Source organism: Salmo salar, chromosome 23, assembly GCF_965601325.2.
Source record: "Salmo salar chromosome 23, fSalSal1, whole genome shotgun sequence".
Taxonomy (NCBI): domain Eukaryota; kingdom Metazoa; phylum Chordata; class Actinopteri; order Salmoniformes; family Salmonidae; genus Salmo; species Salmo salar.
In genome coordinates this window covers 43915797-43940700 of record NC_138313.1, presented here as the reverse complement: position 1 = coordinate 43940700, position 24904 = coordinate 43915797, and the positions used below count along the sequence as shown (strand labels likewise).

Sequence of the window (24904 nt, the reverse complement as noted above, 5' to 3'; positions counted from 1 at the left end):
TGGGAAGAGGAAGGGCGGGGGTGTATGCTTCGTGATTAACGACTCATGGTGTAATCATAACAACATACAGGAACTCAAGTCCTTCTGCTCACCCGACCTAGAATTCCTTACAATCAAATGCCGGCCATATTATCTCCCAAGACAAAATCTCGTCAGTTATCGTCACAGCTGTGTACATTCCCCCTCAAGCAGACACCACGATGGCCCTCAAGGAACTTCACTGGACTCTATGTAAACTGGAAACCATATATACTGAGGCTGCATTTATTGTAGCTGAGGATTTTAACAAAGCAAAATTGAGTACAAGGCTACCTAAATTCTAACAGCATATTGATTGTAGTACACGCGGGGGTAATACACTCGATCACTGCTACTCTAACTTCTGCGATGCATACAAAGCCCTCCCCCGACCTCCCTTCGGCAAATCCGATCACGGAGATGTTGTACACACTGTGACTATTAAAACCTACCTTAACCAGAAACCGTGGATGGATGGTGGCATTTGCGCAAAACTGAAAGCTTGAACCACCGCATTTAACCATGGAAAGAGGTCTGGGAATTTGGCCGAATATAAACAGTGTAGTTATTCCCTCCGCAAGGCAATCAAACAAGGGAAATGCCGGTACTGTCACGCCCTGACCATAGAGAGCCCTTGGTTCTCTATGGTATAGTAGGTCAGGGCGTGACTGGGGTTGTTCTATGTTGTTTATTTCTATGTTGGTGTGCTTGGTATGGTTCCCAATCAGAGGCAGCTGTTTAGCGTTGTCTCTGATTGGGGATCATATTTAGGCAGCCATTTCCCCACTGTGTTTTGTGGGATCTTGTTTTTGTGTAGGTGCCTGTTTGCACTTCACTGTCTTCACATTTCGTTTGATCATTTATTGTTTTTGTATTTTGCTGAAGTTATAATAAAGATGTGGAACGCTACTCACGCTGCGCCTTGGTCCAATCATTACGACGATCGTGACAGGTACAGGGACAAAGTGGAGTTGCAATTCAACGGCTCAGACACGAGACGTACAGTGGGGAGTTCAAGTATTTGATACACTGCCGATTTTGCAGGTTTTCCTACTTACAAAGCATGTAGAGGTCTGTAATTTTTATCATAGGTACACTTCAACTGTGAGAGACAAAAATCCAGAAAATCACATTGTAGGATTTTTAAGTAATTCATTAGCATTTTATTGCATGACATAAGTATTTGATCACTTACCAACCAGTAAGAATTCCGGCTCTCACAGACCTGTTAGTTTTTCTTTAAGAAGCCCTCCTGTTCTCCACTCATTACCTGTATTAACTGCACCTGTTTGAACTCGTTACCTGTATAAAAGACACCTGTCCACACACTCAATCAAACAGACTCCAACCTGTCCACAATGGCCAAGACCAGAGAGCTGTGTAAGGACATCAGGGATAAAATTGTAGACCTGCACAAGGCTGGGATGGGCTACGGGACAATAGGCAAGCAGCTTGGTGAGAAGGCAACAACAACTGTTGGCGCAATTATTAGAAAATGGAAGAAGTTCAAGATGACGGTCAATCACCCTCGGTCTGGGGCTCCATGCAAGATCTCACCTCGTGGGGCATCAATGATCATGAGGAAGGTGAGGGATCAGCCCAGAACTACACGGCAGGACCTGGTCAATGACCTGAAGAGAGCTGGGACCACAGTCTCAAAGAAAACCATTAGTAACACACTACGCCGTCATGGATTAAAATCCTGCAGCGCACGCAAGGTCCCCCTGCTCAAGCCAGCGCATGTCCAGGCCCGTCTGAAGTTTGCCAATGACCATCTGGATGATCCAGAGGAGGAATGGGAGAAGGCAATGTGGTCTGATGAGACAAAAATAGAGCTTTTTGTTCTAAACTCCACTCGCCGTGTTTGGAGGAAGAAGAAGGATGAGTACAACCCCAAGAACACCATCCCAACCGTGAAGCATGGAGGTGGAAACATCATTCTTTGGGGATGCTTTTCTGCAAAGGGGACAGGACGACTGCACCGCATTGAGGGGAGGATGGATGGGGCCATGTATCGCGAGATCTTGGCCAACAACCTCCTTCCCTCAGTAAGAGCATTGAAGATGGGTCGTGGCTGGGTCTTCCAGCATGACAACGACCCGAAACACACAGCCAGGGCAACTAAGGAGTGGCTCCGTAAGAAGCATCTCAAGGTCCTGGAGTGGCCTAGCCAGTCTCCAGACCTGAACCCAATAGAACATCTTTGGAGGGAGCTGAAAGTCCGTATTGCCCAGCGACAGCCCCGAAACCTGAAGGATCTGGAGAAGGTCTGTATGGAGGAGTGGGCCAAAATCCCTGCTGCAGTGTGTGCAAACCTGGTCAAGAACTACAGGAAACGTATGATCTCTGTAATTGCAAACAAAGGTTTCTGTACCAAATATTAAGTATCAAATACTTATGTCATGCAATAAAATGCAAATTAATTACTTAAACATCATACAATGTGATTTTCTGGAATTTTGTTTTAGATTCCGTCTCTCACGGTTGAAGTGTACCTATGATAAAAATTACAGACCTCTACATGTTTTGTAAGTAGGAAAACCTGCAAAATCGGCAGTGTATCAAATACTTGTTCTCCCCACTGTATGTGGCAGGGTCTACAGGAAATCACGGACTACAAAAAGAAAACCAGTAACGTCACGGACACCGACGTCATGCTTCCAGACAAACTAAACACCTTCTTTGTCCGCTTTCAGGATAATACAGTGCCACCATCGCGGCCCGCTAACATGTACTACGCCCCTCCCCCTTCTTCGTGGCCGTCGTGAGTAAAACATTTAAATGTGTTAACCCTCGCGAGGCTGCTGGTCCAGATGGCATCCCTAGCCATGTCCTCAGAGCATGCACAGACCAGCTGGCTGGTGTGTTTACGGACATATTCAATCACTCCCTATCCCAGTCTGCTGTCCCCACATTCTTCAAGATGGCCACCATTGTTCCTGTCCCCAAGAAGAAAAAGCTAACTGAACTAAATGACTACTGCCCCGTAGCACTCACTTCTGTCATCATGAAGTGCTTTGAGAGACTAGTCAAGGATCATATCACCTCCACATTACCAGCCACCCTAGACCCACTTCAGTTTGCATACCGCCCCAAACAGGTCCACAGACGATGCAATTGCCATCACACTGCACACTGTCCTATCCCATCTGGACAAGAGGAATACCTATGTAAGAATGCTGTTCATTGACAACAGCTCAGCATTCAACACCATAGTACCCTCCAAGCTCATCATCAAGCTGGAGGCCCTGGGTCTCAACCCCGCCCTGTGCAATTGGGTCCTGGACTTTCTGACGGGCCACCCCAGGTGGTGAAGGTAGGAAACAACATCTCCACTTCGCTGACCCTCAACAGTGGGGCCCCACAAGGGTGTGTGCTCAGCCCCCTCCTGTACTCCCTGTACACCCACGACTGCATGGCCATGCACGCCTCCAGCTCAATCATCAAGTTTGCAGATGACACAACAGTAGTGGGCTTGATTACTAACAATGACGAGACAGCCTACAGGGAGGAGGTGAGGGCACTCGGAGTGTGGTGTCAGGAAAACAACCTCTCACGTCAACAAAACAAAGGAGATGATCGTGGACTTCAGGAAACAGCAGAGGGAGCACCCCCCTATTCACATCGACAGGACAGCAGTGGAGAAGGTGGAAGGTTTTATGTTCCTCGACGTACACATCACAGACAAACTGAAATGGTCCACCGACACAGACAGTGTGGTGAAGAAGGCGCAACAGCGCCTCTTCAACCTCAGGAGGCTGAAGAAATTTGACTTGTCACCCAAAATCCTGACAAACTTTTACAGATGCACAATCGAGAGCATGCTGTCAGGCTGTATCACAGCCTGGTACGACAACTGCACCGCCCTCAACCGCAAGGCTCTCCAGAGGGTGGTGAGGTCTGCCCAATGCATCATCGGGGGCAAACAACCTGCCCTCCAGGACACCTACAGCACCCGATGTCACAGGAAGGCCAAAAAGATCATCAAGGACAACAACCACCCGAGCCACTGCCTGTTCACACTGCTACCATCCAGAAGGTGAGGTCAGTACAGGTGCATCAAAGCTGGGACCGAGAGATTGAAAAACTTCTATCTCAAGGTTTTATCTCAAGGCCACCAGACTGCTAAACAGCAATCACTAACTCAGAGAGGCTGCTGCCTACACTGAGACCCAATCACTGGCCACTTTAATAAATGGATCACTAGGCACTTTAAACAATGCCATTTTAAAATGCCACTATAATAATATTTACATATCTTACGTTAGTCATATCATATGTATATACTGTATTTTCCACCATCTATTGCACCTTGCCTATGCCGCTCGGCATTCGCTCATCCATATACTTACATGTACATATTCTCATTCACCCCTTTAGATTTGTGTGTATTAGGTAGTTGTTGGGGAATTGTTAGATTACTTGTTAGATATTACTGCACTGTCAGAACTAGAAGCACAAGCATTTCGCTACACTCACAGTACCATCTGCTAACCATGTGTATATGACCAATAAAATTTGATTTGATATGATGACTGCCATCAGTCAGGCTGTTCATGGACATTTTTTGGCAGGTGTATGTTTGTGTCATGAAACTGCAGTCATCAAACAGTTTGATGACACATCATTTTGTCAACAGTTTCATGACACATCAATTTCCCAACAGTTTCATGACACAGACATGTCAGGTAGCAATAACTCATAGTTTCACTTTTAACAATATGGACTGTGGGAAACTCATCCCTCCCTGACTCCCTTCCCGTCCACAGAATAAAGTTATCCAATGACAAATTAGAGGATGGACTGGCCCCAGAGACAGTAAATCTGAGAAGCACCAGGCCTGATGATGGACTACCATCCCCAGCCCCTCTCACTGCTCTGCTCTGCCATACTTTCACTCCCCCGTGTGTCCTTCCACTCCCCAACAGAGGGTTGTGGTAGATATTTGATATCTTTGAATGAATTCTGCGTTAGAAATGTGAGTATCCAACAGTGCTGTTGTACATAGCGTTACACAGGTGGGTTGGGAAGCGAACCTATTGATGTTATCTGTTTTTATTTGTTTGTTTTTTCGTTTTGGGGGAAGAATTTAATGATTACGTTTGTTTGGGCCGGAATGCATTTGCTCCATTGTTTGTTGAGGTTTTTTTTGTTTGGCAGCCCAGCTTTCATTTTACAGAGCGTGGCTTTAAAAGTAATTTGGGAAGTGAGGATAGTCCCATGGAATTACATCCCGGTAGTCATGCTGTTCATGGAACTGTTTGGACAGTATCAGGACGAGTCATATAGTGCTGGGAAATGATGGATTTATTTGAGAATTATTTCTGCAAAGGGTCCTGTCTAATTAATTTAGACACACACACACACAATGCTACTGTGACAGTTATTTTCAGGTCCATCCCTAACAAAGGTTGTTTTGATCCGATTTTGTTTTCTCTGTGACATGAAAGGTCTTTGGTATGAACCTCTGTGCCTATTGTCCCTCCTGGGATTCCACAAACTGCTCTCAGTTGATGTAGCCTTTTCATGTAAAGCACCTGTCAATTTGGACAGTGATGCTAGTCTGCCTTGAATGTGTGGAATGGGGCCCCTCTGTGCAAGGGAGTTGTATTCCAATTTACAGAGCCAAAGGGAGAATTTCCTTTTCAAAATGTCAGCCCTGGAAAATATGTCACAGGGCTTGGAAATCAATCCCCTGAAAAACAGGTGGGATGTTTTTCTTTCGAAAACCCTCAAGAGGAGTTAATTTACCCATACATTCCACAGTACTGTATACAAGTGTCAACCTGATGAACACGGATGTGACCTTTTTCTGTCACATATCAAATAGAATAGTCAACGTCATAAAGCCGTGAGAAGCCCTGGAGCAGTTCCTCTGTGTGTATGTGTGGAGGTATGTGTACAGTACTGTATGTGTGGAGGTATGTATACAGTACTGTATGTGTGGCGGTATGTATACAGTACTGTATGTGTGGAGGTATGTGTACAGTACTGTATGTGTGGAGGTATGTATACAGTACTGTATGTGTGGCGGTATGTATACAGTACTGTATGTGTGGAGGTATGTGTACAGTACTGTATGTGTGGAGGTATGTGTACAGTACTGTATGTGTGGAGGTATGTATACAGTACTGTATGTGTGGAGGTATGTGTACAGTACTGTATGTGTGGAGGTATGTATACAGTACTGTATGTGTGGAGGTATGTGTACAGTACTGTATGTGTGGAGGTATGTGTACAGTACTGTATGTGTGGAGGTATGTATACAGTACTGTATGTGTGGAGGTATGTGTACAGTACTGTATGTGTGGAGGTATGTGTACAGTACTGTGTGAGTGGAGGTATGTATACAGTACTGTATGTGTGGAGGTATGTATACAGTGCTGTATGTGTGGAGGTATGTGTACAGTACTGTGTGTGTGAGGGTATGTGTACAGTACTGTATGTGTGGAGGTATGTATACAGTACTGTATGTGTGGAGGTATGTGAACAGTACTGTATGTGTGGAGGTATGTGTACAGTACTGTATGTGTGGAGGTATGTGTACAGTACTGTGTGAGTGGGGGTATGTATACAGTACTGTATGTGTGGAGGTATGTGTACAGTACTGTGTGTGTGAGGGTATGTGTACAGTACTGTATGTGTGGAGGTATGTGTACAGTACTGTGTGAGTGGGGGTATGTATACAGTACTGTATGTGTGGAGGTATGTGTACAGTACTGTATGTGTGGTGGTATGTATACAGTACTGTATGTGTGGAGGTATGTGTACAGTACTGTATGTGTGGAGGTATGTATACAGTACTGTATGTGTGGAGGTATGTGTACAGTACTGTATGTGTGGTGGTATGTATACAGTACTGTATGTGTGGAGGTATGTGTACAGTACTGTATGTGTATGTGTGCACTGCTTGTAATAGTATAATCCACTTGAACAGTAGCACACCGTAGTTCTGAAGAAAACTAACAAACACTGAAATCATATTTTACACTGAAATCATCTTTAACACTGAAATCATCTTTAACACTGAAATGATCTTTTACACTGAAATCATCAAGCTTATAAAATACATTGTTGATTTAAATGTTTAAGCTCATCGGAAAGTAAGTGGGAAGTAAGGAATACAATACCTGTCTGGGAACATTAATCAACATATTTTGCACAACACCTACCTGTCAACACACGTCCAAAGTGTAAAACCAGATTTTGAGTCCACCGCTTAAGACTGATGCAGACTCTTTTTTTCTGATGTATTTTTTTGGTGCGGTTTGGACAGGCCTCGATTTTCAACGTCCACTGACGTTGATTTTTGGTCCAGTACGGACCAAATCTGAACCAATCATAGACATCTATATTTCACAAGTTTGGACAGCACAGTACGTCAACATACAGTACAGTAGAGCACAGTAGATACAGTTCAGTAAAGAAAAGTAAAGTATGTTACAGTATAATGTAGTGTATTGTACTCTACTCTAAAGTACTCTGCTCAATTAAATCGTACTGTACTCTACTGTACTCTACTCTACTGAATTAAACTACTGTACTGTACTGTACTCTACTGAATTAAACTCTATTGTACTGTACTGTACTCTACTGAATTAAACTCTATTGTACTGTACTGTACTCTACTGAATTAAACTCTATTGTACTGTACTGTACTCTACTGAATTAAACTCTATTGTACTGTACTGTACTCTACTGAATTAAACTCTAATGTACTGTACTCTACTGTACTCCACTCTACTGAATTAAACTCTACTGTACTCTACTGTACTGTACTCTACAGAATTACACTCCACTGAATTGAGCTCTACTGTACCATGCTGTACTTTACTGAATAAAACTCTACTGTCCTGTACCGTACTGTACGGTACTCTACTGTGGTATACTGTGCTCTAATGTACTGAACTGTGCTATACTGTACTGTGCTGTTCAAACTTGAAAATTTTTGCCTAGAAGTCTTTGATTCGTTCATATTTGGTCTGGTCCGAAATGACCAAATGTGTACTTGTTTGGTGGCGGGGTTCATTAAAATAATACCCAGCATGCTTTGTAAGTGTTTGTTTTACATTTACATTTTGGTCATTCAGCGGATGCTCTTATTCAGAGCGACTTACAGTCAGTGCATTCAACTAAGATAGATAAACAACAACATATCACATTCATAGCAAGAAATAACTATTTCTGTAACCGTTATTGAAAATGTTATTGTAGTTGAAGAACTGGTCTGTTGGTGAAAATCTGTAGATAAACCTATTTTGAACATCACAAAAAGTGCATTGTACTTTTTCAAACAAATAATATTCAATGCTGCTTTTATACATTCAAATTATGTAAAAGAAATATGAGGGGGGTTTTTTATAAGGAAAATACTTATAAAATACTTTTCCAAAAGAAAGAAAATGTAAAAAAAGTGCATGTGACAGATAGGAGCAATACCAAATATTCTGTTGTAATCTTCAATTGGCTCCTCTTTCCTTTTATTATATGGATTTAGTAGTAGTGCTTCTACGTGCTTCTACACCTACATTACTTGCTGTTTGGGGTTTTAGGCTGGGTTTCTGTACAGCACTTTGAGATATCAGCTGATGTAAGAAGGGCTTTATAAATACATTCGATTTGATTTAGCTGAAAGTAATTATTGTGAAATAATTCTTCCTTCATTGAGAATGTATGTGCAGTTGAAAATTGGCCAAATAATTAATAACCAAAGAAATTGTATTTTTTCAACATCTGTAAATAATGTATTTTCAACTTTCATTCAGAACCCGAAAATGAACCTGATTCCAACATCCGGAAAATACTTCTTTGCAACATCTGGGAAATATGTGTTTTCACCTTACATTCAGAACCAAAAAAGAACCTAACTTCAACGTCTGGAAAATGTGTATTTTAGATGTCTTTTCAACATCATTTTGCTTACTGGGTTGCTGCCATGACTATTTGCATCTTTTCTCTGGCTGAGACAGTTTGTTTTGATTGCCAATAATAATAACCCATGATAATTCAACTACTATTACTATAACTACTACTAATATTATAACTACTACTACTATAACTACTACTAATATTATAACTACTACTACTACTACTATAACTACTACTAATATTATAACTACTACTACTACTATAACTACTACCAATATTATAACTACAACTACTATAACTACTACTACTACTATTATAACTACTACGACTACTATTATAACTACAACTACTGCTACTACTACTACTATTACTATAACTACAACTACCGCTACTACTACTACAACTACTGCTACTACTACTACTATAACTACTACTAATATTATAACTACTACTACTATTGCTTTAACTACTACTACTATAACTACTACTATTATAACTACAACTACTGCTACTACAACTACTGCTACTACAACTACTGCTACTACTATTACTATAACTACAACTACTGCTATTACTACTACAACTACTGCTACTACTACACCTCGTTATTGTCCACCACAAATAACCAAAGTCATATCCATCATCACAATCCTTAAAATAACACAATAACACTATAGTACTGTCAACATAATTTCCCGAATGTTCTCTGAATAGCACTATCACAATGAAGCCTTTTCCCCTCAGGAACTGAGAATAGATTTCACACCAAACCAGTGTTAATAATAGATTTTTGCTCCATCATATTGTCAGTTGGCTAGTTAATTGAAACGTACTGTAGTAGTGTGGCTGCGCGTTGAGATGGTGCTGACCATTAGATATATAGCTTATGTCTTGATTTATAAGACACGGTGAACCAGGATGAGCCTGGAGCTAAAGCGAGCCAGGGAGAGCAGCTGTAATTAGTGGATGTGTGCCTCACGTTAGAAACACATCACCCTGAGGGCAGATCTGGCATGGGTTGTCTTCATTACACCAAACGGAAGAAAATGGCTTGAAACAGGGAGGAACTACCTGAACTTGTCCAATAACGAATGCCCGTTTTCATTTTCCACTGCAAAACGTTTTGCTACACTGTGTCCTGATGAAAACGACCCTATGTATTCATAGGTAGATTTGCATAGCCTGTTTTTGAATGGGGAACAATAGCGACTAGTTGTGTTTTGATGAACAAAACCAGGATAAAACAAGACCATTTATCTGTGGATCTTGATCGGCATATATCTTCTAGCATATATCAATGCCTGGGATACGATAGACTACAGACAACGCAGAAAGCCTGCTCTTAATTTTCTTCATTTCTGATCATTTCCAGGTAGGACTAGAGTAGAGTAGTACCCAGGTTATATTTTTGTGGAGATCCCTCCCTCGTTGCCGCCCATTGGCACCACAACTCTCTCTCTGAAGTGTAGGCTACCCTCCACAACAGTAACTAGAGAGCGTCATGCGTCTGCTCAGCACTTTACACCGACTGACAGAAGACTAATCCAAGCATCAGCGAGCGACGTGACACGGACCTCAATATGCAATATTGGGACCAAAAAATATTCAAGAAATTGTGATTATCTGGAGCTACTGTAGATAAAACCTGGAGTGAATAAGATTTCTATTGAAGAAGCTAACCAAGGGTTGCCGTTTTGAAAACAGTGATATTTTCATTCGTGGAGATGGAATTAGTCTGAGTTTTTGAGTGCAGTATTTGTAAGCAGACGGAGAGCGGAGAAGAGTGATTTCAAGCAACATTAGAGGTAAGCCTGTTTGATAACGCCACTCACACTCACACACAAGGACATATTTTATACAGTCTATGACGAGGGCGGGAGCTTTTGTTCACGACACAAACATCAAATCTACCCAACTGCCCCATGGTGGAAAGCCACTGTATATTGTCATCAGGTCTAATGTCAAATCGCTCTTGCAAGCTGCTGCATAGCGGACGGTGAATGGCACAACTATCGTGTCCATTCAGTTGCAGCACAGAGACGTTATGTCGGGAAATAACGTGTGACACATATAGCCTCGAGTAGACGACAACATTCAGGCTTTCTTTACGTTTGGTTACGTGGTCGAAAACCACTAGCTCAGTCACCCTAAAAGGCTAGAAGAAGAAGCATCATTCTCACCCCGTTGCCTTTGATAATGTCAATGATGTTGTTTTCTCAAACACAGTACAAATTCAACATATATTTCCGGAACTGCTGGGTAGTATTGTTGACCCCCAACCTATCCAACATAGGCTACCAATACAGTAAGGAGGCTACAGTGTATCACAACGTGACACATTTAGTTACTTTGTATGCAGACTAGTACTATTCCATGTCGCACGGGGGGTGGAGCACCCAGTGAAAAGTAATAACACTGTTTGACAGGCGTCGTTGTACATCTACAGCCACTGGTCAACGGGGCTCATTCACTGACGTTTTGTTGCTGTTGCGTCAGAGAGACAACATATTCATTATTTATCTACATTAACGGTATAATATATTTATTTTAGCATCATGCCATTTTCTATTAAGATTTTCTTTTACATTTTCATGTACTTTACAAAGCACACGGGTAGTTGAATGTCTTTTGACACAAACCTGAATTGAACTGAACTGAATGTCTTAAGCACTGCTGAAGATGAGAGCTCCAAACTTGGCTTACCTCTCAACAGGGAACGTGGTACCTCACTCCTAGCTCATAGTCCACTCAATGTCCCATATTGGGAGAAGCCATAGGCATAGAAACCCACCCACCCCTCCAACTATTAACTGCAGACATTGAGCAACCATCCTCTCAAAGCCCATGTCGCTATGGGCCTTGGGCATTCCTCTTGAAATACCACAGTGATGTCATTCTTCTCAGCAGGGCAGATGGGCTAAAGGCATTATGTCGTGGAGAGGTGATATCTCCTCAATATAAAGTTTACATCCAACGGTATCCATTTACAGCTAGGCGTTTATGGCGAGAGTTCAGTTCACAAAGTGATGATCTATTGATTCCTGACGTCATTTCATGTTTTCATGTGAATCTGAGCTATTTGTTGTTCAAACAGGCAGAAATACAGCCAGTATGACACATTTTGAATTATATGTCAAAAAGTGATTGAAATCAAATGGAAAGACCCATAACCCAGTGGAGGTGGTGTCAGTTCTGTTCTGGTGATAACCCAGTGGAGGTGGTGTCAGTTCTGTTCTGGTGATAACCCAGTGGAGGTGGTGTCAGTTCTGTTCTGGTGATAACCCAGTGGAGGTGGTGTCAGTTCTGTTCTGGTGATAACCCAGTGGAGGTGGTGTCAGTTCTGTTCTGGTGATAACCCAGTGGAGGTGGTGTCAGTTCTGTTCTGGTGATAACCCAGTGGAGGTGGTGTCAGTTCTGTTCTGGTGATAACCCAGTGGAGGTGGTGTCAGTTCTGTTCTGGTGATAACCCAGTGGAGGTGGTGTCAGTTCTGTTCTGGTGATAACCCAGTGGAGGTGGTGTCAGTTCTGTTCTGGTAACCTACTGGCCTTTGTGTGTGCTCTACTAAGCACTTACTCATGTGATAAGTCACAACGGTCTAGGAGATTTGTCACATCATGATGTGACAGTTTGGCACATCAAACAGCCCATGCCATGTAAGTATTTTCAAAGAGGCATTCATTTACCCCTTTTTTTTCAAATTGGCCCAACATTTGGTCCAAACACTGTATGACATTTTAGCTTAAAATGGTTAGAAAACATATGGGAAAAGGAATTAGATTAAGCCTGCATCCGTTTAAGCTATTTATTGAATGTATGAAACCGTATTTATTTTTGCTGTAATAAATTTTGTCAGCGTTAGCCCACGGTGCATTTAACAGTCAAAGCGGAATTAAAGGAATGTTTAAAGAAAAATAAACAAATCTGACTGCTTCCCACCGTATCTGTCCAAAGATATTAAATTCATCTCCCTGTTCTGAGAGCGCTCTTCAAAGGACAATGTGTCACTGGCACAGATTGTTACTGTGATATCAGCATTTTGTTTGATTCCAACATGGCCTGATTCTTATTGGGACGCTCGTTTCTTGTCTGTCTGCTGCTCCAAGCTACGCCTTCAGTGAGTCTCTATCATTTACATTTTACATTTACGTCATTTAGCAGACGCTCTTATCCAGAGCGACTTACAAATTGGTGCATTCACCTTATGATATCCAGTGGAACAACCACTTTACAATAGTACATCTATATATTTTTTTTTTGGGGGGGGTTAGAAGGATTACTTTATCCTATCCCAGGTATTCCTTAAAGAGGTGGGGTTTCAGGTGTCTCCGGAAGGTGGTGATTGACTCCGCTGTCCTGGCGTCGTGAGGGAGCTTGTTCCACCATTGGGGTGCCAGAGCAGCGAACAGTTTTGACTGGGCTGAGCGGGAACTGTGCTTCCTCAGAGGTAGGGAGGCGAGCAGGCCAGAGGTGGATGAACGGAGTGCCCTTGTTTGGGTGTAGGGACTGAATTATATTATGTTTTATATCAGACTATTTGTGTATCTATTTATCTACTTTAACCTAAGTATTATGGTTGCAAGAAGATCAACCAATTGTTCCTTTACAGTAGGTAGGTATTGTTAAGCAACAATGTCCCCTCTGTGATGTTGTTCCACAGTCTCCACCTCTGTGATGTTGTTCCACAGTCTCCACCTCTGTGATGTTGTTCCACAGTCTCCACCTCTGTGATGTTGTTCCACAGTCTCCACCTCTGTGATGTTGTTCCACAGTCTCCACCTCTGTGATGTTGTTCCACAGTCTCCACCTCTGTGATGTTGTTCCACAGTCTCCACCTCTGTGATGTTGTTCCACAGTCTCCACCTCTGTGATGTTGTTCCACAGTCTCCACCTCTGTGATGTTGTTCCACAGTCTCCACCTCTGTGATGTTGTTCCACAGTCTCCACCTCTGTGATGTTGTTCCACAGTCTCCACCTCTGTGATGTTGTTCCACAGTCTCCACCTCTGTGATGTTGTTCCACAGTCTCCATCTCTGTGATGTTGTTCCAGTCTCCATCTCTGTGATGTTGTTCCACAGTCTCCATCTCTGTGGGGTTACAACCATGTTGACACAGAGAATGTGAGCCAATGCTAACATGTCTATCTTGCTACGTGTTCTCCTCTCTGTGGCATCAGCCAGCAGCTGGCGAAGTGGGCACTCCCCCTGGCACAGCTGTGTCAGAACATGGCAATGCCCACTGGCTGCTCTCCTGCCTACAGATGGAACGAGAGCGAGAGAACAAAGAGATAAGAGACGTGGACAGGCAGAGGGAGAGAGAGAACAACATATATACAGAGCCATGTCAATGGACTCTCCTTTAGGAGCCAGTCCATGATCAGAAACACACCCACGGTAACATAGTATAGATAACACTGACATGCAGTAGCATTAATACCTGGGGTACATAACACTATGTTATAACGCTCGAACCACTAGGCTACCTGCCGCCCCAATACAAAGCATACCCCTATAGCTAGCTCTGGCGTGGAGGTCTATAGAAACAGCCTTCTGTATCCAGCCACATAAACTTCTGTTGTTGACATTTACCCACTCAGGAAGATCACTTTGATTCTGTTTGGGCTGTAAGTCGGCGGCTTAGCGTAGCAAGAAGCCAAATCCCAGCTTGCTTGATTGAATGGCAGCCGAAACACGCAGGGACAATGGCAGGAGGAGACTCAGAGGATGTGGCGAAAGTCAATAGGGCTTAATGGCCATTGTGACACACAATAACAGTCCTGAATCCCGAGTCTGCCGTTGACTGCAATGGGAGCTAAAGTAGAGCTAACAGCAAGAAGTTAGCCTAGCCATTCAATGTAAAAGGAAGAATGAAAATACAGCTGAATATATGCTAATGGTAAACTAGCATAGCTTCCTTTTTTCATTGAGTGCATCTTAACGTCAGCTTATTCACTGAGGAGTTGATTGTAGGTGGTCCATTTGGTCTTTAGTCAGTCAGTTTAGCGGCTAATGCTGATGTTTGCATTGTTGCTCCCACTCTGTAGCTAGCTGATGGATGGAGTTGTTGGTGGGATTGACAGTTCTAGTCCAGCGCAGCACTTCTGTAAGGCAAACACACACACACACACACACACACACACACACACACACACACACACACACACACACACACACACACAAACACACACTCTTCACAAAAAGCTTTGTGGGCAATCCGAAGTGAAATCCTCCCCCTTTAAAATTAGCACCATGTCATATGGGTTTTGAAGGCAACCGATAATTTCAAATTTCTCCGTATTTTGTGGTGAAGACTGTTTACACACTGACAGGGCGGTAACATTATTTAGTGCTTGTGTAATTTCCATGTGCGCTGAATCACTGTCTGTAATAACTACTTATGTCATATTTCTCCAGTACTGGTCAGTCTGCAGTGCTGGTCAGTCTGCAGTGCTGGTCAGTCTGCAGTACTGGTCAGTCTGCAGTACTTGTCAGTCTGCAGTACTTGTCAGTCTGCAGTGCTGGTCAGTCTGCAGTACTGGTCTGGACTGTGCTGGTCAGTCTGCAGTGCTTGTCTGGACAGTGCTGGTCAGTCTGCAGTGCTGGTCAGTCTGCAATACTTGTCTGGACAGTGCTGGTCAGTCTGCAGTGCTGGTCAGTCTACAGTACTTGTCTGGACAGTGCTGGTCAGTCTACAGTACTTGTCTGGACAGTGCTGGTCAGTCTACAGTGCTGGTCAGTCTACAGTACTTGTCTGGACAGTGCTGGTCAGTCTACAGTACTTGCATTTAGACAGTTAGTTAGTGTGGGTAGTCTGGTACAGTACAGTCATAGGGGGTGCCAGTTTGATCCTGTAGCTCAATGACAAACAAGAGAATGGTTGTGGCTGTCAGATAGACAGACATCCCTCTCACCCAGACTCTTTAGCAGTGTTGCAGACAGTGTAGTGGAGGGACAGTGTGACAGACATTGGGAGGGTGGTGGCCGTCAGTCCCCAGGCTTGCGTCACTGTGCTGGAGCAATGCAAACCAGTGGCTGGGTGTGGCACAGCTAACCTAACGCGCAAGGACTTTACAGTCTCTCTCTCTCTGCCTCTCTCTCTTTCTGTGTCTCTTTCTCTCTGTGTCTCTCTCTCTCTCTGTCTGTCTCTCTCACGCTCTCTCTCTCTCTGCCTCCCCGCCTCTCCCGCCTCTCTCTCTCGCCTCTCTCTCTCTGCCTCTCTCTCTCACGCTCTCTCTCTCACGCTCTCTCTCTCCCCTCTCTCCTCTCTGCCTCTCTCTCTCTCTCTCTCTCTCTCTCTCTCTCTGTCTCTCTCTCTCTCTCTCTCTGTCTGTCTCTCTCGCTCTCTCGCGCTCTCTATCTCTCTCTCTCTCTCTCTCTCTCTCTCTCTCCGCTCTGTCTCTCTCTCTGTCTGTCTCTCTCTGTCTCTCTCTCTCTCTCTGTGTGTCTCTCTCTCTGTGTCTCTCTCTCTGTCTCTCTCTCTCTCTGTGTCTCTGTCTGTCTCTCTGTCTGCCTCTGTCTGTCTCTCTCACTCTCTCGCTCTCTCTCTCTCTCTCTCCTCTGTCTCTCTCTCTCTCTCTCTCCTCGCTCTGTCTCTCTCTCTCGCTCTGTCTCTCTCTCTCGCTCTGTCTCTCTCTCTCGCTCTGTCTCTCTGTCTCGCTCTGTCTCTCTGTCTCTCTGTCTCGCTCTGTCTCTCTGTCTCTGTCTCCATCTCTCTCTGTCTTAACCATGATGCACATACCATGTCCTCTCTCAGGTACTGTGATGAGGAGTGATTATTTTCTACAGGTAACCTGCTGTATTTATAGTGCAGTGTCCCAGATCTCCAAAACAACTTCTAAAGAATCTTCAGACAATGACCTTTCAGAGGTCACATCATCTGTGTGTGTGTGTGTGTGTGTGTGTGTGTGTGTGTGTGTGTGTGTGTGTGTGGACCTGTTTAAGACCCCACAATAATAATAATAAACAAACAAAAATTTGACCAACTGGGGAAATTTTGTTAGTCCCCACAAGGTCAAATGCTATTTCTAGGGGGTTTAAGGTAAACATTTTAAGGGGGATACCTAGTCAGTTGTACAACTGAATGCCTTTCAACTTTCTTCTGCATTTAACTCAACCTCTGTATCAGAGAGGTGCGGGGGCTGCCTTAATTGACATCCACATCTTACGGAGCAAGGGGAACAGTGGGTTAACTGCCTTGCTCGGGCAGAACGACAGGTTTTTACCTTGTCAGCTCGGGGAGTAAGTACAAGAGTATAATGTAGGGGTAAGTAGAGGAGTATAATTTAGGAGTAAGTAGAGGAGAATAATGTAGGAGTAAGTAGAGGAGTATAATGTAGGAGTAAGTAGAGGAGAATAATGTAGGAGTAAGTAGAGGAGAATAATGTAGGAGTAAGTAGAGGAGAATAATGTAGGAGTAAGTAGAGGAGTATAATGTAGGAGTAAGTAGAGGAGAATAATGTAGGAGTAAGTAGAGGAGAATAATGTAGGAGTAAGTAGAGGAGTATAATGTAGGAGTAAGTAGAGGAGTATAATGTAGGAGTAAGTAGAGGAGAATAATGTAGGGGTAAGTAGAGGAGTATAATGTAGGAGTAAGTAGAGGAGTATAATGTAGGAGTAAGTACAGGAGTATAATGTAGGAGTAAGTACAGGAGTATAATGTAGGAGTAAGTAGAGGAGTATGATATAGGTTCATACACTCGGCCGATACGTTATTCTTTTCACAAAGAGTGTCATGAAATGGGAACAAGACCTGGATTACTGCTTCCAGTTAATGAACACGGCTATCTCAGATGAAAGGGACGGTGTTTCAGTGTCTCTGTTGAATAATGTAGGGAGATATTGCAGTAAGGGAATGTAATCTATAGAGTTGATGAAAGTGGCATTGTCTAACGCCAGCTACAATCGGAGCAGTCTTATTGGCCGTTGGGCACAATGGCGGCGAAGGTGATTGGCTCGTGGAGCTGCAATGTGACTGGTTAATGTGGCGCTGCTCTGACTTGGCTCACCGGGGGAGAGTGTTAACAGGAATGAGGTTGGCCGTTAGAGGGTGAGAAGTGTGTGTGTCTTTGTACACGCATTCTAGTATGTGTCTGCGATTCAATCCCCCCTGCACACACAACCCACAATCACACCCATGTTCTTGGCTCTAGCACCCTGCTCTGGCTAAGTAAAACCCTAGTATACTTGTTCACTTGTTATCACCTTGACCCCATTTCCGGATGCACGCATAAGCACACTCACTCATCCCTTCTTTTCTCTCACCTCAGTGGCTTTAAACCTCATGTCAGGTCTACAGTGAAACAAACTCCTTAGACAGGCTTGCAAGGAAGAGATTGCCAGACTGTACTGGACTGTACTGGACTAGACTCTCTGTCTGTGGCTTGTGTTTAGTCAAGGAAATCTTATTAGTCAGTGTATTGGCTGGTGTAAATGACTGGTGGACTAAAGGATGACTGGTGTAAATGACTGGTGGACTAAAGGATGACTGGTGTAAATGACTGGCGGACTAAAGGATGACTGGTGTAAATGACTGGCGGACTAAAGGATGACTGGTGTAAATGACTGGTGGACTAAAGGATGACTGGTGTAAATGACTGGCGGACTAAAGGATGACTGTCATGTCCTGACCAGTGAAAACGGTCATTTGCCATAGTAGAATGGTCAGGGCGTGGCAGGGGGGTTGTTTTGTATGTTTTGGGTTTTTTTGGTTCTTGGGGATTTTGTTCTAGTTTTCTATTTCTATGTTTCGTTTTTATGTTTGGCCGAGTATGGTTTCCAATCAGAGGCAGGTTTCTTTCGCTGTCTCTGATTGGAAGCCATACTTAGGCAGCCTGTTTTCTTTTGGGTTTCGTGGGTGGTTATTTTCCGTTTAGTTATTGTACCTGATGGAACTGTTTTGTCGTTTGGTTATTTTGTTTAAGTGTTCTCTTAAAATAAATGAAGATGAGCACCAGACACGCTGCGCCTTGGTCTGTTCAAAATGACGAATGTGACAATGACTGGCGGACTAAAGGATGGCTGGTGTAAATGACTGGCGGACTAAAGGATGGCTGGTGTAAATGACTGGCGGACTAAAGGATGGCTGGTGTAAATGACTGGCGGACTAAAGGATGACTGGTGTAAATGACTGGCGGACTAAAGGATGACTGGTGTAAATGACTGGTGGACTAAAGGATGACTGGTGTAAATGACTGGTGGACTAAAGGATGACTGGTGTAAATGACTGGCGGACTAAAGGATGGCTGGTGTAAATGACTGGTGGACTAAAGGATGACTGGTGTAAATGACTGGCGGACTAAAGGATGACTGGTGTAAATGACTGGCGGACTAAAGGATGACTGGTGTAAATGACTGGTGGACTAAAGGATGACTGGTGTAAATGACTGGCGGACTAAAGGATGACTGGTGTAAATGACTGGCGGACTAAAGGATGACTGGTGTAAATGACTGGTGGACTAAAGGATGACTGGTGTAAATGACTGGCGGACTAAAGGATGGCTGGTGTAAATGACTGGCGGACTAAAGGATGGCTGGTGTAAATGACTGGTGGACTAAAGGATGACTGGTGTAAATGACTGGCGGACTAAAGGATGACTGGTGTAAATGACTGGTGGACTAAAGGATGACTGGTGTAAATGACTGGTGGACTAAATGACTGGTGGACTACTCCGAGTGCCCTCACCTCCTCCCTGTCAATCAATCAATCAAATTGATTTATAAAGCCAATCTTACATCAGCTGATGTCACAAAGTGCTGTACAGAAACCCAGCCTAAAACCCTAAACAGCAAGCAATGCAGGTGAAGAAGCACGGTGGCTAGGAAAAACTCCCTAGAAAGGCCGGAACCTAGGAAGAAACCTAGAGAGAAACTAGGCTATGAGATGAATGCATCAGGTCTGGGACAGGTAGCACGTCCGGTGAACAGGTCAGGGTTCCATATAAGACGGTAGGAGCAAGATGGCATCGTGGTCGTGTTTTCCGAAGGGAGGGCGGGGGGGGCTTTGTATGCATTGCGGGAGTTAGAGTAGCAGTGGTCGAGGGTATTGCTCATACGTGTAGTGCAATCAATATGCTGTTAGAATTTAGGTAGCCTTGTTCTCAAATTTACTTTGTTAAAATCCACAGTTAGAATTAATGCAGCCTCAGGATATATGGTTTACAGTTTGCATAAAGTCCAGTGAAGCTCCTTGATGGCCGTCTTGGTGTCTGCTTGAGGGGGAATGTACACAGCTGTGACGATAACTGACGAGAATTCTCTTGGTAGGTAAAATGGCCGGCATTTGATTGTAAGGAATTCTAGGTTGGGTGATCAGAAGGACTTGAGTTCCTGTATATTGTTATGATTACACCATGAGTTGTTAATCATGAAGCATACACCCTCGCCCTTCCTCTGCCCAGAGAGGTGTTTATCTCTGCCGGCGTGATGCATGGAGAAGCCCGGTGGCTAAACTGATTCCAACGACATATCTCGAGAAGGGACATGTTTCCGTGAAACAGAGAATGTTACAATCTCTGATGTCTCTCTGGAAGGCAATCCTTGCTCGAATTTCATCTACCTTGTTGTCAAGAGACTGGACATCGGCTAGTAGTATACTCGGGAGCGGTGTACGTCTACGGAGCCTGGCGTGGTGGCCGCTTCGTCTGCCCCTTCTGCAGCGCTGTTGTTTTGGGTCGACTTCTGGGATTAGATCCATTGTCCTGGGTGGTGGTCCAAACAGAGGATCCGCTTCAGGAAAGTTGTATTTCTGGTCATAATGTTGGTAAGTTGATGTTGCTCTTATATCAAATAGTTCTTCCCAGCTGTATGTAATAAGACTTAAGATTTCCTGGGGTAACAATGTAAGAAATAATACATAAAAAAACAAAATACTGCATAGTTTCCTAAGAACTCGATGCGAGGCGGCCATCTCTGTCAGCGCCATCTTAGCTGGAATGAGATGAATGGGTTCATAACCATGGGGTGTGTGTGCGCGTGCGTGTCTCTGTGTCCCGTACGTGTCTCTGTCTCCCCTGTGTGTCTCTGTCTCCCGTACGTGTCTCTGTCTCCCGTACGTGTCTCTGTCTCCCCTGTGTGTCTCTGTCTCCCCTGTGTGTCTCTGTCTCCCCTGTGTGTCTCTGTCTCCCTGTGTGTCTCTGTCTCCCCTGTGTGTCTCTGTCTCCCCTGCGTGTCTCTGTCTCCCCTGCGTGTCTCTGTCTCCCCTGCGTGTCTCTGTCTCCCCTGCGTGTCTCTGTCTCCCCTGCGTGTCTCTGTCTCCCCTGCGTGTCTCTGTCTCCCCTGTGTGTCTCTGTCTCCCCTGTGTGTCTCTGTCTCCCCTGTGTGTCTCTGTCTCCCGTGCGTGTCTCTGTCTATGTTAGCGTGGTGTGTGTGTGTGTGTGTGTGTGTTGTGTGTGTGTGCTTGCATACAGGGGCCAGGGAAGAAGGGCAACACTCAGAGCTTCTCAGTCTCATCAACGCCAGCAGTCCCCTGCAGATTTCATCTGTGGCAGTCTAGTCTCTAGCTCAGCCCAGCATGGCCAGGCTCTGATTGACAGTTGATTAGAGAGGGGGGGGGGGGGGGGTAGTGAGACTGAGGGAGAGAGAGAGAAGAGCAGCTGCTGTGAGATGAAAAACAATCACTGTGTTACTGTGGCTGTAAGTGGATTTGGTGGGTTTTGCTGGAGGGAGGGGAGGGAGGTGTCCATAGTTAATGGGGGATTGGGTTTGTGTATGGATAGACAGTGGCTTTGTTGCTGTGTGTGTGTGTGTGTGTGTGTGTGTGTGTGTGTGTGTGTGCGTGTGTGCGTGTGTGCGTGTGTGCGTGTGTGCGTGTGTGCGTGCGTGCGTGCGTGCGTGCGTGCAGGGCTGTGGTGGTCATGAAATATTGTCAGCCGGTAACTGTCATGCAAATGACTGCCGGTCTCATGGTAATTGACCGCTAATTAACATAAACACGTTTATCCTATACAAGCTGCTGATGCCTTTGGAATATCTACATAAAAAGTATAATAAATCCATTTAATATACACCATCACAATAAACCCATTATTTGTTTTAGGAAGGTCTGGGGGTGGTAGGTAACCTAGTGGTTAGAGTAGGTAACCTAGTGGTTAGAGGCCAGGGTAGGGGCCTAGTGGTTAGAGCAGGTAGCCTAGTGGTTAGAGCAGGTAGCCTAGTGGTTAAAGCAGGTAGCCTAGTGGTTAGAGAGGCAGGGTAGGGGCCTAGTGGTTAGAGAGGCCAGGGTAGGGGCCTAGTGGTTAGAGCATGTAGCCTAGTGGTTAGAGCAGGTAGCCTAGTGGTTAGAGTAGGTAACCTAGTGGTTAGAGCAGGTAGCCTAGTGGTTAGAGCAGGTAGCCTCGTGGTTAGAGCAGGTAGCCTCGTGGTTAGAGCAGGTAGCCTCGTGGTTAGAGCAGGTAGCCTCGTGGTTAGAGCAGGTAGCCTAGTGGTTAGAGCAGGTAGCCCAGTGGTTAGAGGGCCAGGGTAGGGGTAACCTAGTGGTTAGAGTAGGTAACCTAGTGGTTAGAGCAGGTAACCTAGTGGTTAGAGTAGGTAACCTAGTGGTTAGAGCAGGTAACCTAGTGGTTAGAGCAGGTAACCTAGTGGTTAGAGTAGGTAACCTAGTGGTTAGAGTAGGTAGCCTAGTGGTTAGAGCAGGTAGCCTAGTGGTTAGAGCAGGTAACCTAGTGGTTAGAGCAGGTAACCTAGTGGTTAGAGTAGGTAACCTAGTGGTTAGAGCAGGTAACCTAGTGGTTAGAGCAGGTAACCTAGTGGTTAGAGCAGGTAACCTAGTGGTTAGAGTAGGTAACCTAGTGGTTAGAGCAGGTAACCTAGTGGTTAGAGCAGGTAACCTAGTGGTTAGAGCTAGGTAACCTAGTGGTTAGAGTAGGTAACCTAGTGGTTAGAGTAGGTAACCTAGTGGTTAGAGCAGGTAACCTAGTGGTTAGAGTAGGTAACCTAGTGGTTAGAGCTAGGTAGACCTAGTGGTTAGAGTAGGTAACCTAGTGGTTAGAGTAGGTAACCTAGTGGTTAGAGCAGGTAGCCTAGTGGTTAGAGTAGGTAGCCTAGTGGTTAGAGTAGGTAGCCTAGTGGTTAGAGTAGGTAACCTAGTGGTTAGAGCAGGTAGCCTAGTGGTTAGAGCAGGTAGCCTAGTGGTTAGAGTAGGTAACCTAGTGGTTAGAGCAGGTAGCCTAGTGGTTAGAGCAGGTAACCTAGTGGTTAGAGCAGGTAACCTAGTGGTTAGAGTAGGTAACCTAGTGGTTAGAGTAGGTAACCTAGTGGTTAGAGTAGGTAACCTAGTGGTTAGAGTAGGTAACCTAGTGGTTAGAGTAGGTAACCTAGTGGTTAGAGCAGGTAGCCTAGTGGTTAGAGTAGGTAACCTAGTGGTTAGAGTAGGTAACCTAGTGGTTAGAGAGGTACCTAGTGGTTAGAGTAGGTAACCTAGTGGTTAGAGCAGGTAGCCTAGTGGTTAGAGTAGGTAACCTAGTGGTTAGAGTAGGTAACCTAGTGGTTAGAGCAGGTAGCCTAGTGGTTAGAGCAGGTAGCCTAGTGGTTAGAGCAGGTAGCCTAGTGGTTAGAGCAGGTAGCCTAGTGGTTAGAGCAGGTAACCTAGTGGTTAGAGCAGGTAACCTAGTGGTTAGAGCAGGTAACCTAGTGGTTAGAGTAGGTAGCCTAGTGGTTAGAAGCAGGTAGCCTAGTGGTTAGAGCAGGTAGCCTAGTGGTTAGAGCAGGTAGCCTAGTGGTTAGAGCAGGTAGCCTAGTGGTTAGAGCAGGTAGCCTAGTGGTTAGAGCAGGTAACCTAGTGGTTAGAGCAGGTAGCCTAGTGGTTAGAGTAGGTAACCTAGTGGTTAGAGCAGGTAACCTAGTGGTTAGAGTAGGTAACCTAGTGGTTAGAGCAGGTAACCTAGTGGTTAGAGCAGGTAACCTAGTGGTTAGAGCAGGTAACCTAGTGGTTAGAGCAGGTAGCCTAGTGGTTAGAGCAGGTAACCTAGTGGTTAGAGCAGGTAACCTAGTGGTTAGAGCAGGTAACCTAGTGGTTAGAGCAGGTAGCCTAGTGGTTAGAGCAGGTAACCTAGTGGTTAGAGCAGGTAACCTAGTGGTTAGAGCAGGTAACCTAGTGGTTAGAGCAGGTAACCTAGTGGTTAGAGCAGGTAACCTAGTGGTTAGAGCAGGTAGCCTAGTGGTTAGAGTCAGGTAGACCTAGTGGTTAGAGTAGGTAGCCTAGTGGTTAGAGCAGGTAACCTAGTGGTTAGAGCAGGTAACCTAGTGGTTAGAGCAGGTAGCCTAGTGGTTAGAGCAGGTAGCCTAGTGGTTAGAGCAGGTAGCCTAGTGGTTAGAGCAGGTAGCCTAGTGGTTAGAGCAGGTAGCCTAGTGGTTAGAGCAGGTAGCCTAGTGGTTAGAGCAGGTAACCTAGTGGTTAGAGCAGGTAGCCTAGTGGTTAGAGCAGGTAGCCTAGTGGTTAGAGCAGGTAGCCTAGTGGTTAGAGCAGGTAAGCCTAGTGGTTAGAGCAGGTAGCCTAGTGGTTAGAGCAGGTAACCTAGTGGTTAGAGCAGGTAACCTAGTGGTTAGAGTCAGGTAGACCTAGTGGTTAGAGCAGGTAGCCTAGTGGTTAGAGTAGGTAACCTAGTGGTTAGAGCAGGTAACCTAGTGGTTAGAGTAGGTAACCTAGTGGTTAGAGCAGGTAACCTAGTGGTTAGAGCAGGTAGCCTAGTGGTTAGAGCAGGTAGCCTAGTGGTTAGAGTCAGGTAGCCTAGTGGTTAGAGCAGGTAACCTAGTGGTTAGAGCAGGTAGCCTAGTGGTTAGAGCAGGTAGCCTAGTGGTTAGAGTAGGTAGCCTAGTGGTTAGAGCAGGTAGCCTAGTGGTTAGAGCAGGTAGCCTAGTGGTTAGAGCAGGTAGCCTAGTGGTTAGAGTAGGTAGCCTAGTGGTTAGAGTAGGTAGCCTAGTGGTTAGAGCAGGTAACCTAGTGGTTAGAGTAGGTAGCCTAGTGGTTAGAGCAGGTAGCCTAGTGGTTAGAGTAGGTAACCTAGTGGTTAGAGCAGGTAGCCTAGTG

The 24904-nt window shown here is 44.8% G+C and overlaps 1 protein-coding gene across 1 annotated transcript in view; it reads left to right on the top strand.

The window, feature by feature from the left end:
* Positions 1 to 10219: 10219 nt before the first annotated feature.
* The window catches only part of LOC106584683 (unconventional myosin-IXAb), a 307526-nt gene continuing 292841 nt past the window's right edge, over positions 10220 to 24904 (top strand). The window contains exon 1 of the mRNA XM_082968258.1: positions 10220 to 10691. The gene's annotated coding sequence lies outside the window, so the exon portion shown is untranslated. The remainder of the gene's footprint in view (positions 10692 to 24904) is intronic.